Below are 14852 nucleotides of genomic sequence, written 5' to 3'. Positions count from 1 at the left end.
ATTGCCTCATATCAAATACTATATTAAGTGCATGTGCTAGTTATCTAAATTAAAAATAATGAAAATAGAAACTAACTTTAGACATGCCACAAAGACATGCATATCATGGACTTCTTTTTTTATGTTTGGAAAATTAATGCCGCCTAGTTTTTGATACATGTGCAGTTAGTTAATATTAATTACACATTGAAAGAAAGCATACCCAAGTAGGCCGGCTTCCCGCCATAATGCATGCTTCCGAAGGTTTCGAGGTGAGGATCCGCATGGTAGAAACCATTTTCCAAAAGTCGAGTAAGTGAGCAATACACTCCAACCTGTCATTTATAAGAAAGAACAACATCGTTTAGAGGTTTTGCAAAGCATTGAAGTAAATGTGTGTTTTAATAAGATGAAGGGAATGTATTAAAGCAATGGTTTCAATGATTTTTACCTCAACCAAGTAAAGATCATTCACTTCATTTAAACCGCCCTCGCAGAGAATGGAATAACATGAGCAAGTAATCTAAACGTAAAACTATGTGCCTCGGTAATACCATTCTATTATCAATATCCAAAGAAGGACTGCATTAATGGGCTTTTCATACCATACCACTATAAAAACTCAACAAAATTCACTCACATCACTTGAGACTCCAGTGCGGTCTGCAAGAATCGCGGAAAGCATATCGCCTCTGGTCTTCACTTAACTAACGATGCTTATCCGATGATCCCTCATGAGAAGAAACTTTCCCGAAAACCTCAAAATGGCGGAGAAGAAGTATTGTTGGAGAGTAGCTGAAAAATGTCATGTATTAGTTACAACGTCGGAACCGAAACAAGCCATGTCGGTCATAAACAAAGCTCACTTGCTTCAAATACCTCTCACCGCTTTGAAAGCATGTGCTAGCACCACGTAAACCTTTTTTCTCGGAGGATCCCATTATATCATAACAGCTATACTCAACTACGCGCAGGCACCCAAGCGGGCGAAAGCAACATATCTTACAACCGTCCTTTTCCCACACCCTATAAGAGAACGAAAAATCAGAACTCGCCCAAAGGCAATTATTTTCCAAGTAATGCAAACATATCTTCTTCTATATATGGTAAACGAATCAAGTAAAAGGCGGTACCCACATAGATGACCCACGCATTACACCAATCAACAAACCAATAGCAAAAAATAAATGATCAAGTATCTTTTTTTTTTTTTTTTTATAGGTGTATATCTATATATAACTATAATATCAAAAATGTAGGATGAGATATCCCACGTAAATAAAAGAATGGGAAACTAGAAAATAAGAAAAATAGAATGATTACCAACAAGATAATCGCAAGTATAAAAATTACAAGTTTTTTATAGTGCAACCTTTCAAAGGTCAGATAGCACTATGGAACTAATATAACAATTCCTACCACTTTTGATCAATTTCAATGGAACTAATGCGCCCGGTTTTAACAAATTTACAAAAAAATCTCGCAATTGTTCTTAATCCTTAAGTGTTACGAAACTATGAAGTTGGTTCTACCAAAATTGGCTAAAATGCCCATCAAACATGCACAAGCATACTTGAGATTTCAAGTTCCAATTTACATAACCTAGTCCCTAATGAAAAAGTAATAAAATAAAATGTCTTTTGTGAATTCTAATTGTATGGCAGCTATTCCGTGAAAACTAGAGAATCCACTTGAAGTATTGTGGGTCTAACAACCAAAAGCTTCCACAAACAAACCACCAAAAAATAAAATGTTAGACAAAAGGAAACAAATAATTACTACCCCAGAAAGAATCTTTCATCAAAAGACTTTAAGATAGAATTTCACACTTTCAAAATTTGAAATATTACACCTGCCACAACAACTATTCCTGCCACAACAACAACAATTCCTATGGGATATTGCCACAACAAATATTGCACCTGCCACAACAAATATGGCTGCAATATGAATCCCTTTATCTCCGAAAATAAACTCTTCGATACTTTCAAATAAAGTAAACGAGAGCAAATCCTATACATATTAAATTTTGAGAGTGCCCACCCATCTCTATCCTATACATATTAATCCGTATACAGATGACACCACAAATTTACATCAGAGCAGGCCAACCAAAGTGGTCAAGAAAATGATCATAGATCAACTCTACAGAGGAGAAGAATGCATGCCTTTATGATCTTGCGATATCCATTAGGTCTCCCACGAGCTTTTGTTGTGACCTCTAACAAGGAGATGTCAGAAAGAGAACTTATTGCTTCACCTCGAAAACCAAAGTTTTCAGAAGGCACATCCAGTTCAAACAAGCAAAGGAAATTTTGATGTTGCTTGTTCACATCCAACACAAAACTCATTACAACAAGGAATAGCAAACGAAAAACTAACCACATTGGACTAATCATTGCAGCACTATTCAAATTTAAAAGAGAAATTGAAATGTAAACACTCCAACTTGTGGGTGGGTGTCGGTGTGTGTGTGTGTGTGTTTGGGGCAGTCTTAAACACGGAGTAGAGGATCAGTTAAAAAGGGGAAGAGGAGGAATTTGGTACATTACCACCACACTTCCTTTCATTCTCAAAGAAACCCTTTTCTTCTCATATTAGAACCTTTGAGACCCAAGCTCGATTGCTTCCCGCCTTAACCGAGAAGAACTACACTTGTAATTGGATTATATGAGGGGATATTGGATTAAGTCGAGATTTTGTATATATTTTTTTATTTTGAATTGTAGATCTCTACCGGAGAAAGAGAAAACTGCGCTCACTATTCCTTCATTCCCGCCACGCCACCCTTGTCATCACCGGCCCGGCCAAAGGCATTTCCTTTAAAACCACGTATTTGTGTAACTCATGCCGCATTGAATAACTTGATTACTTTTCCAAGAAGACTTGCAAAAACTAAAGTAGCATCTCCAATCTAGAGGGTGACTCACAAGTTTTGACATGAAATTCAGGTATCACCTGCATAGGCATCATAAATCCTATTGGCATGCCCCTGCATTATCAAAATCACAGATTCGGGCACATCGCGTTGCTCGCAGGTTGTTGTTTGACAAGGATTAGAGAACCCGATCATTCCTTCCTAAGCTAAATTCGGTAACTATCAAGACATTCCAACATATCACTAAGCATGATAAAGTTTAAATTTAAGCCGGTTTGCTTCATGTGGAGTATAGATCAAGCCAATTCAAGCCCGAAACTAATTGGATATTTAGCAGCTTTTAGACACTATCGAAAAGACAAACCCAAATTGACTGAGCTATATACGGGATTATCCCTATTCTCATTGATACTTGGCCTAAAGAGTGCCAAATAAAGTGAAGAATGTATTGAAATAAATATCTAAACATAGTTACCGTGATCTTTCTCCTAACAAAGACCACCCATCATCGAGTAAATTCCACATCCCGCATCTAATGCACAATGAATGCAACATTATTATAGTTTAACATATGCATGAGTGATCTAAACAAGAAAAGAAAATGAATGCTCACCATCATCCTCTACTTTAACATAACCTCGCAACACTAATAGCGACATTTACGAAAACAACATATGCCACTTGATCTTATAGGAGGGAAAATAATAGAAACCTACCGCAAATTAGAACTCAAAACACAAAAATGAAGCCCTAATACTACCACTAAACTTTCTTTAGAAGTACCTTGGAATGTTTTAATGCATTGAGATTAAAGATACGAGACTCGATAAAAGCTTACTAGCAAATAATCAAGTATAACAATAAATATTATAAAAATAATGTGTTGTATAAATAATAATAATAATAAAGTCGTAACATAATAAGTATAATGAACTATGATTACGATAATATGCTATTATGTACCAATTCTTGGGTTTATTTTATACCTTGGTTGAAGCTGCATCTATGCTATTATATACCAATTCTTCAACGACCCTTGTCAAGTCAAACAGAACAACATTCGAACGGCGGAGTCAGAAAGAGCCTTCGGTAACCGCTTTATACTTGTCATTTGCACCCCAAACCTGACAAAATGCTAAAATGTGGCTAAACCAGGTACCTGATACGCAAATACAGTCCTTTGATCTCGTTCTAGATCAGCCTCTGCCCTCTGGCTCCACTTCTTCCTTCTTCTCTTTATGGCGTTTGCAGGAAACAGTCCAAGGCTCCACCATCCTCCCTCCTCCTTTATCCGGCTTGGGACCGGCAGTGCAAACCAATTATATTGATTTGCATAGGCGGAGTTAAAAATGGGTTAGTACTTTCTTCAACCTGCTAAGCAAACAAGCATACATATACTGCAATCAAATTTAATAAATAGATATAGTACGAACATATTAAAGTCAATACTCATCCATACCAAAAAAAGACCATAAGTTTGTCAAGTCACTATGACATCCATATTAAATAAAAAACAAACGACATTCAAAACATAAAGTAACCAAACCATACTGAAAAATTCCAAGTTCAGAAAGTTTGCATCCTTGACTCGAGCCAAATTAAAGGACCTCCTGCACTAAAGCCATCCAAAAATCTAACTCCATCTTGGGGCCCATCGTAAACAAGAGCATCACCAACCAAGACTTCCTCTATGTAGACCTTTTTTTCACCTGCGAGAACTTTTCTGCCATTGCAATCTCCAAATTGTCTCACATGACATACCCTTTAGCAACCACTACACCATCCCTATCTAATAAAGATACATTTGGTGAAGAACCAAGCGTCCCAGAAGGAGGATTCAAATTTGCAAACATATTCATCAAGTTTTGTTGAGTCGAGTGACGAATAGAACTGGAACCGACTTCAGTTTCTGGTGTTGTTTGGTTGCACGGTGGTTGAGCAATCGGTGTTCCATTGCTTTTGACAGCCTTAAGTACATCCTGACACAATTTATAGTAACAATTAGTTATACATAATGATATTGTATGCAATAAAGCACAAGTGCAAACTGCAAACTCACCTTTAACACGCCCATGACATTAACTAAGGAAGACTTCATCTCATTCATTTCCCCCTTCAACTCAGAATTGGATGAAGAGTTTGCTTGCTGCAATAATGCCTTGGCAATACCTGTACGTTGCAATTGCTTCTTAGACTTGTTGGAGCTGATTCCACGAAGTTCTACTCCCTTTGTCGGGCCCAAAGACTTCGACAACTCATCATTATCGAAGTCTACTTCCATTACATGCCCTCACCACCCAGCTTGCTTTTTTTCTTCTTTTATGAGAAGCCTCCACTTGTTCCTACAATATTAACCACCGATATGAGTAATACAATATGCAACATAGTCTATATACAATACCAACACACAGGTAAGTTCAAGCTTCAATGTTATTAAAACTTACATAATGGGTCCGAAAGCACTTCGCTAATATAGTTCCATCACGACGCTCATGTCCTTTTTTCCAACTATCTACCCGTCCATGTTTTCTGCTAGGATCTTCTTTATCCTACAAAAAAAAATCCTTAATAGTTGTTAGCATAACGTGATAAGAAATCGTTAGTGCAAGAATAGACACCTACCATTTTATCCAGTTTATGGGCATATGTGTCCCGCCCATTAGTATGTCGATATATATTTCTTTTTGGCATTCTCTGCATTCTTTTTATGCTTCTAGCTCTCACTTCAGCCGGTACTCTCATTTCTAACAAACACAGCCCAATGATTTGGGTCCTTACCATCCGGGCATGCTGCAATAGCTTCTTCCACGCTCCCAAGACTTACGCTAAAATTTCTTTCCAAGGGGCATACTTTCTTGATCTGAACTTTTGGGGAAAGTCCTTTTCAACTTCTCTGCGTGCTATTGCTTGGGGAACATTAGGCTCAAATTCTTCCTACATGAACAAAGTGACTTTTGTTTATTTTATATTAAGTAAATTTCCATACATAGGGCTGGACAACATGTAGATATAGGACTTGAAAAACATACTAATATTCAAGAATAATGGATGCTATCATCGAAATTAAAGTACATGTAAATCTTACCATTAATTTATTCCGACATTATCCTTGAAGCTTCCATCTATTTTCCTCCAATCCTTGTAATGAATTGGAATACGAGATCGAACATAAATACCAACCCGGGTATTCCATTTGGCATGGTTAGGACCCACAAATGACGCGCCATCCTCATCGAACTCTATAGGTAACTTGGTAATCATTGGTGAGTTTCGAAGGCTGAGATGTGTGAGAGTCCAAGTTGAATTATGAAATGGAAGTGGAATCAACTTCGATGGGTTGGGAAGCAATAGATTGAGATTGACCTAGTGCCATTATTAAATAGCCTACTATATGACAAAAAATGTTAGAACAAATAGGTAAAATTAGGATACCACAAAAAATGACAAAGTTCAAAAGTATACATTTATAGAGACTATTCTTGATTAAAAAAAAAAAAAACAACTCAAACACACCTTTCACCCAACCGCACGGACAAACTTAAAAATAGAAAGAGTTTATATATTTAAAACTAGAAAATGAGAAGTTTGCATGCAACTAAAAATCTCACAATATGAGAGTGCAACTATTACAATCGAGGTTAGACTTTCCATCAACGGCCAAAATTAGGTTGGTCCTCAAGAATAGATTGAAGTCATTTGGTGCATCTAGTTCATCAACTCGACTTGTCAATCGCCTAGGCGAATTTATGACTACCCCACCAGTTAGGATTTCTCAAATCCTCCGAAAGTAAAACACCGACTAGCCTCGTAAGCAAGAATCACCGCTCATCAAAGTATTGATCAACACTCTTTAGCCTATTGAGATTAACCATCACTAAATTAGAATCTGACAAAGTTTACAACCATTGGTCTTGTCCTCCACCCTCACCCAATTACAAGAAAAGACAACATGCTTTGGAAAGTCGTATAGTCCAACTCTATTATCTGTTCGATAACCCCATACCACTTAGTCGATGAATCAATAGGATTTTTGTCTTTCCTACTCGACGAACGTAGTGATTGCTTTCATGCAAACACCACTATCTTGTGTGGAAACTGCTTTAATCATGCGACCTAGTAGAGAACACAAAACCATTAACACGGTACTTTTTATATGTTTTAGCTTTGAACAATGGTCCTTGGACAAATCGCCATAAGTCACAACTGCATTGTCTTTTGCAACCAACAACCGTGAAGTAAAAAATGACAATTAGAAAGATAAAATTAAAATACTAATTGTAATATCCTACTAAACTAAATTATATATAAAACAATACCTTGTCATATAACCACACAATAAACTTCAGTCAGATCTCCACTTCGTCTTTGCTACCCCTTTTCTTCGGCCCGTCTGCGGTTGCTTGCAAGGCACGATATTCACTACAATTTGTTTATACAGGTTTGACACCGACTATTTTATTACTTAATTTTTAGACTAGTAAATGTTTGAGTCAAATCTATCAAAACAATCAAACCTGTAATGTTCATCAAGCTTTTCGATGTCGAAATCGAAAAAGAACCCACCTACGGATTTGTATCCATTGTTCCTTGCCTAGGATCACAGTTTTACCCTCAAGTATAGGCCCCTCATCACTATACTCTCCATCTTCATCTAGAAATGCCTCACGAGTAGCTTTGTGATTTCCATCCCGAGAATTTGACATGTACTCCATAGCATACCTAATGACTCAAAACAATATAGGACTCGCGAATGGAGCCTTCAACATAACGCTTATTGCTCGGAATATTTTACACTCCTTCATTGCCCTATTAAAATAAACAAAACCAAAATTGTACTTTGTAGTTTAAAATTAGATAATAATTGCCACTAAATAAAAATAAAAGTAAAGGCATTTTACATACCGCTCAAATGGATACATCCACCTAGGATACCGCAGTCCACAAATCAGCCCTTCATCGACCAAATGCACCAAGAGGTGGATCTTTGATATCAAAGAAAGTTGGAAAATACTTTTCCAATACACACAATGCCTCTGCAACCATGTATTTGGCATCTTGGATTTCCTTTCGGATTAAGACTTTTCCGAACATAGAAGATTAAAAAATAAGCTAATCGATGAATAGCTCTACGCAAATCGCGGTGTTTTGGAAAAGCATCTTTGAAGCAAAACCGAAGCAAGTAACACATAATCACGTGATAGTCATGTGATTTCATTATAAACAAACCAGGGAGGACTCAAAGTGACAATGTTTTTAAGTTCGATGAAAAACCTGTAGGAAGCTTCAAATTCTTCAAGATTGTGCGTAACTCAAGCTTCTCATCTTTATTCAAAACAAATGGGGCCTTTGGTTTAACAGATCTCCTCGTGATTGGGTCCGCTTTTGCATCCATTGACCACTATGAATCCCCATTTTCTTCAAATCCTCTCGTGCCCGAATCAGATCCTTTGTTTTGTCTTTCTTGTCAAGAATCGCATTTATTATGTGTTCTCGCCACGCTCTTCTCATCGTCGCATCACGCCAATAACATGTCGAATTTTATGCTTCGCCAATATTCCAGTTCAAAGAGAATAGACCTCTTATACCATGCTTCAAGAACTTCATAATCTTCATCATCTTCATCATCTCCAATAGCAACCACATCCACATCATCTATACTCCGTTTGGTACCTTTTAATACTTTCCTGTACATAATGGACCGCGACTTAACATTTTCTCAATTACTTCTCCCTTTAACCTTGGCGGAGGAGGGTTTAACTCTTTTGTCTTAACTCCTAAGTACTTGCCTTGCCTAAATGGGTGATCAGATTTAAGAAACATCCGTAATTTGTATAAACGATCTTCCTTTATGCGTTTCAAGATGCATAGACGGAGTTTCATCACCACAAATAGGACAGGCTTTGTAACCATGTGTTACACAGCCTGATAAATTGCCATACGCTGGTAAATCATGAATGCCCCACATCAACATAGCCCTCAAAGTAAAATGTTCCTGTTTGTGCATGTCATAAGTCGCCACCCCTTCTTTCCATAACTGTTGTAACTCATCAACTAGTGGTCTAAGGAATACATCGATGTTTTGACTCGGTGCCTTCGGCCCAGGTATTAACAACGACATCATATGGAACTCAGATTTCATGCACAAAGACGGTGGCAGATTATAAGGCACCACGAAAACAAAGCCAACAACTATAACCCGATGGATTGAACACCACGTGGATTGAATCCATCGGTTGCAATCCCAAGCCAAACATTACGCCCTTCCTTAGCAAAATCTGGCCAATCATCTTTACATGTCTTCCAATCAAGCGAAGTCGATTGATGCCTCATATAATTCCAAGAAGGTGTCGCTTCTATCGTACCCGCGTCATTTCACGTGCTATCCATGATATAGTGTACAACCTTTTAAGTCTAGGAATCAAAGGGAAATGTCTCAATACTTTTCTCACTTTTTGTTTCTTTTCTTTCCAGATTTCCCCTCCTTTACTTTGTACCTAGGCGTTTCACATTGAGGACACACTATCAAATTAGCTTCAGCCTTATAATATAGCATACAATTATTTTCACATGCATCTATGCACTTTCGGCTTTCATTCCCGGATCTTTCAACATTGCCTTCATTGCAGGGGATACTTAGAAGGCAAAGTGTTTCCATCCGGCAACCACGTTTTCAACAAAGACAAAAGCGGTCACACTATTTCCCCAATTATACTTTGCTTCTTCAAGTTATGGAGGTCCACAAATACCTTTGAAAGGGTTGTGGACAGAGCCTCACATGAGGGGTATAATTTTTCTTCTGCTTTTTCTTATATTCATTGTACCTCTTACCCAAATCAGGTTCTAGAACAATAGGTGGTTCAACATCTTCACTTTTTGACTTCCATCGCCTCCACTCAAATCACCCACTAATTCTTCATGCATGCCATAAGCAACATCAACAAAATTCCCTATCCCTAGTCCTTTCTCACTATTTTCTTCTTCAACTCGGTTTACCATTCGATCCTTATATGGGTTCTCACCATGTAAAACCCATACACGATATGTTGATTCTATACCGTTATGAATCAAATGTTTTCTAACTATATCATATGCAAACCTTTTCCTATTTCGACATTTGTTACATGGGCAAGGACACGTGGTCGACGTTTCGTCTTTGCCACTAGCGAATAGAATAAAATCGGAAACCCCCTGCCTATACACACTCCCAAGTCTGTCATTTTCATTCATCCAATCTTTTGGAATCGGTTGAGACATTCTGCAAGTAGCACATCAAGTAAACACAAGGAACAAGTGATAGGGTCAATGTCATTTCCTATTAGCCTGGCTTTTAGCACTATCTGTTTATGAAAATTTGATGCATAACGTTCTATAAATATTGAACTATCTCGGTAAACAAGCTAAACGGTGCCTACATTTTAACATTGAAGGCATTATAACATATAAGCACAAAATGCAAGACAAAATAAAAGACTTCTCATTCCCCCAACATGCATTACACTCTACTCAAGATAATTGCCTGAAATTCAGTCTTAAAAAAATATAAATATATGCTATCGGTTTGCACATATATACAAACTCATGTAGTTCATTGTAGATTTTATTCCAAAGGCTCAGCCAATAGGATGCGGACTGTCAAATCACTTCGATACAAGTTTGAAAATTTTGAACTTGCTTCAAATATGAATCTGAATTTCAAAAAGAGATACTTTGTGTACTAGTTCAGATTTTATCTTTTAAAACCCACGCTTACGTAAAACAAGACATGGGTTATTCTTTGTTTAAATATTCAACCCATTCCAGCATGAACTCTAGAAAACCCTATCCACGCTATCAAACTAAAAAAAAAAGGAGTTAGATACTACTAACAATCAGTGACGGAGCCAGGATTTTGTTCCAGGGTGAGCCAATGAATGCTACAACTTCGTGAGATGATAACTTGTAGGAAAGTAGAAACACAATTCATAGACACACATGCTACTAGTTATCTCAGTTTAGAGTCGGATGGTGTGCATCATGATTAGCTAGTTCGATCTACGTTAGAGACCACATCTATTAGATCGAACAAGAATACAAAAATAATATGAAAAAATGCCAAAAATTAGAGAGCTCGCCGCTCTACTATCTCTCCGTCAGATCTTTGTTTTCTGTTTTCAAAGAAATTATTTTGTTTTGAAAGTTCTTTCTAATTTTGCATTTCGATCTCTTCTTATGATAAACTCAATTAACCCCAAATTAAAGGTGTGTCTATGACCACCGAAAGATCCAACCATTAGTTAAATTTCTCAATTTCCAAAGATCCAAAGGTCACATTTCTCAATTTCGAAGGCAACCTCTTTTTAATCAAGTTATCGCCATTATTTCAAAAATTTGAGAGAGATGAATAAGATGGAAATAATAAATACAGAGATGTTAATGAGAGTTCCACCAAAATAAAACGAAAATACTTATATAACCCACCACTTTGTTTGTTGATTCTCCACTCTCATTAATATTTCCACAGTCCAATCTTTTTCTTTCTTTTATTCAGTTGTCACTCCATAGAAAAGAGAGAGATTGATTGAAAAAAAATATTTCTAAAACATGCCTACTGGTTTTCTGGATTTCAATGTAAGGTTTGATTGAGTTTAGGGAGTTTGAATTAAAGAAATGGAATTAGATTAGATTAGAGAAGCATTTGGGTTCATTTTTAATTCACTACCAAATTACTCCCTCAAACACAATATACGCCATTAAATTTTTTGCTGAAAATGAAAATTATCTTATCTATAAGTGAGGGAAGTTATGGAGGGGTGAAACTGGGTTTGTTTTTCAAATCACTTTTTTTAATGAATATATGGAAAGTAGTACTCCAAACAAAGTAAATAAGTAAAGTTAGGCCTTCTTTGTCTCAAGCAAGATTACCCTACTTCCTTAATCCAAATAGCCATAGGAGAAGCCGAGCTAGCTAACCTAAGTCCGTAGCTAAAGTTCTCAAACAAGAGTTCCATTCCTTACTCAGTATTGCGGGCAAATCCGTTACTAGTAGTTCCGTTAGCCCACTTGCCCGAAAGCACACTCTCAACTTGTAGATGCGCCTTCGCACACCCCACGAGAATAGAAAAACCAACAGACCACGAACACCAGCACGCATGAAAACAGCCCTTTTGAAAGCATACCCAAGGAGCGGGCATCCATCCAATCTTCACTTATAGACATCAAATGGCCTTATTTCCGTTCGTTAACTACTTCTAACGAGCAAGTTAGTAGCCTACCTCGGCTGGATGTTGGGACAAACAACAATAACCGTGCTTATCCTTCTAATAAAGAAACTAAACCTTACCTAAGAAACCGATTCACCCACTACTACTAGTATAGAAGAAGATCTATTAACACGCACGGCTACCTATATAACAAGTTGCCTCGACCTCCTCTCCGACCGCCAAATAGAACCCGTGTAGCTTCATGCCCCGACCTTACTGAACTACTACCGCCTTTAGCTGCCTAGCTACTAATAACTTGGCACCCGGCCCGCCAATATAGTAGAAAGAGTATAAGTAGGATTCCACTCGGGGCACACTTTGTTAGCTACAGCTCCCATCTGTCTTGTAAAGAACTTCGAATCGCCTCGCGATTCTGGGACTAGCTCCCCGTCGAAGAAACTACTGCTTACTCTTGCTCCCCGAGCTTCAAAATCCTTACTTCCGGGGATTAAGGTAGCGTTAGCTACTTACTTGTATTAGAGTAGGACAAGGCCTTTATCCTTCCTATTTCATATCATACTTGGGAACTACTATCTCTAAGGCCGGAATAGCGGCCTTGGTTCAACTCCTAGCTCGAAACGCTGCCAACTCCTTTTTACTTAGATTTCGGGGGGTTAAGGTAGTTTACTTGGCCGGGTGATAAGTCGTAGCGAAGCCTAAGATTATATGACTGATTAGATTACTAGTTTGTTTAACTGAGGTTCCCGCTAAGTCCCATATCTTAAAGACTATAACTCAACAGCAAGCTGCCTTTACTTGGCTTCAAGTCCCATAAGAGAAGGAAGAATAGCTGGAAGCTAGAGAGTAGCTGCCTAGCTACAAACTCAAAAGCCTGGATTTGGCTATTAGTCCCTATTATTCTTATTCTAAAGTACCATTAGAGCTCCTTTTCCCGACAACAGATCGGAGATCTTACTTTCTCAAGTCATACGTCTTTTGTTCAGCCAACAGTGTTCCGCTCTACTTATTATTACTTACTAGCGCCCTTCACTTCAACTCATACTACTTTACTTCCAGCTTATTCCCAAATCAAAGCTACTTGCTTATAAGAGCAAGGTGCGTAACTGGCTTGTTAAAGCATGGAAAGGTATCCGTAAAGCACGATAATGAGCTATGATATAGGCTCTCACCTAATACCCGCTACTAATACTAAGGATTAAAAGTAGAACAATCGGCTATAGGGCGTAACTCGGATCCACAAATAGCAGCGGGCAAGCACCTTTAACAAGCAAGTAGCTAGCTTCCACCTTACTTAAGCAAAGAAGGCGAAAGCCTTCGCCTATAGCTTCTACTTCTACTTAGCAGCCCAAATAAAGTACTCCTTTAACACACATGGCGCTCCACGCTAAAAGTAAGTAAACAACCTGATCGCTCCTTTGCCCGCTTCTTCGCATCTCTTTCTCCCTTTAGGTGGCATGAAAGCTTTGGAACAAAGACTAGACCGCCTTTGCTCTTAAAAGCGACAAGTAAGTAAACCACCTTCTCATGTCTCCGGACCTTCTATGAACAGGGGCTTTGAACTATAGCAAATAGCCCATTGGTTGAGCTTTGCTCTATCGGCTTAACTGCTCCTATGCACCTTTCGAGCGAACAGAAAGCCTAACGAGCAAATAAACCGTTAGCCCGATCCACTTGTTGCCCGCTTGCTTTCACACCTCGCTTACGCATCTACTTAGTTAGCATCCCAAATCAGCGTACCCCTGCTTCCTTTAACAGGCTAGTACACAAGCTACTAAAGCTAGTAAGCTAGTATACTAGCATTTGCCCGATTGCTTTAACAGGCTTTTTACCTCCTGGTTCCCACCGCCCCGGCCCAAAACTATGGAACTCATCCGAAAAGTCGATTTGCTAGATCGAGCGTGAACTCGATAATAGGGGTATAAAAGTTCACCACCTAGAATCGATCCATGACCGCTAAACTAAAGGAGTCCTTTACCAAGTAAGCTACGCAACCGTTAACCGCCTTTTTGTCCACACCCGTATCTTTCTTGGGTCTGATATTTAAACCGTATGAAGTTGAGTTTGGGTTTGGGTTTGTCATCATCAAGTGGACTGGTGTATTCATTATCTGAGACCCCGTGTGTGTGTTTGCTAGCATGAATATTAATCTAACAATCCACAAACCAGGAAAAATATAAATCATAACATAACTAAAATAAGTAATTACTAATTACATATAGAAGAGCAAAATCAAACCACAAAAATCGAATTTTTTATGAATAAAAAAAGTAATAAAAATCGCACCTTTGGTTATAACTGTAGCCAACCAACACCCAAGTTAATTTCAGTTGTGATATCACCTAGTAGTAGAGTGAAAAATTGAAAAAGAGATGAGATGATGAAACATACAAAATCAGAGAAGAAGAAGGCGCGTAAAGTAACCTTACCTAATAGCGGCAGCAGCGGCGACCGGTGCTGACTCCCAAAACTTGTTGAAGGATGAACTTGTTGAAGAGAGAAGGATGAAAATAGGGCTGTTCATTAGTAATCTTAAATAGGGAAAAGAGCGCGAGAATTTTGGCCATTCCCTCTCACCGAAATTTCTTTCCTCTCACCGAAAATTTTAATTTAGAAATTTTAAATTCTAATTTTTAGCTATTATTTTTAATGTTATATTTAATATTTACGATTTATTTACGCTTTTTGGTCCAAACAAACAATTTTAAAACGTAACAAATTAATTCTCATATTTGGCAAAATTAAAGTAACACTTTATATATAATTGTAACGCTTATAAAACGTTAGGAACCTAGTTA

General features: G+C 37.9%; 1 long non-coding RNA gene across 1 annotated transcript; it reads right to left on the bottom strand.

The window, feature by feature from the left end:
• Positions 1–6195: 6195 nt before the first annotated feature.
• On the bottom strand, positions 6196–14509 carry LOC147477775 (uncharacterized). Its single transcript, XR_015209445.1, has 3 exons — positions 14484–14509; positions 14341–14396; positions 6196–6241 (listed from the first exon to the last, which is right to left on the bottom strand). It is a non-coding gene; the product is annotated as an uncharacterized LOC147477775 (long non-coding RNA).
• Between the last annotated feature and the right edge of the window lie 343 nt (positions 14510–14852).

This window comes from Coptis chinensis, chromosome 9, assembly GCF_015680905.1.
Source record: "Coptis chinensis isolate HL-2020 chromosome 9, ASM1568090v1, whole genome shotgun sequence".
Taxonomy (NCBI): domain Eukaryota; kingdom Viridiplantae; phylum Streptophyta; class Magnoliopsida; order Ranunculales; family Ranunculaceae; genus Coptis; species Coptis chinensis.
The sequence above is the reverse complement of the archived record's forward strand: the minus strand, read 5'-3'. Positions and strand labels throughout refer to the sequence as shown.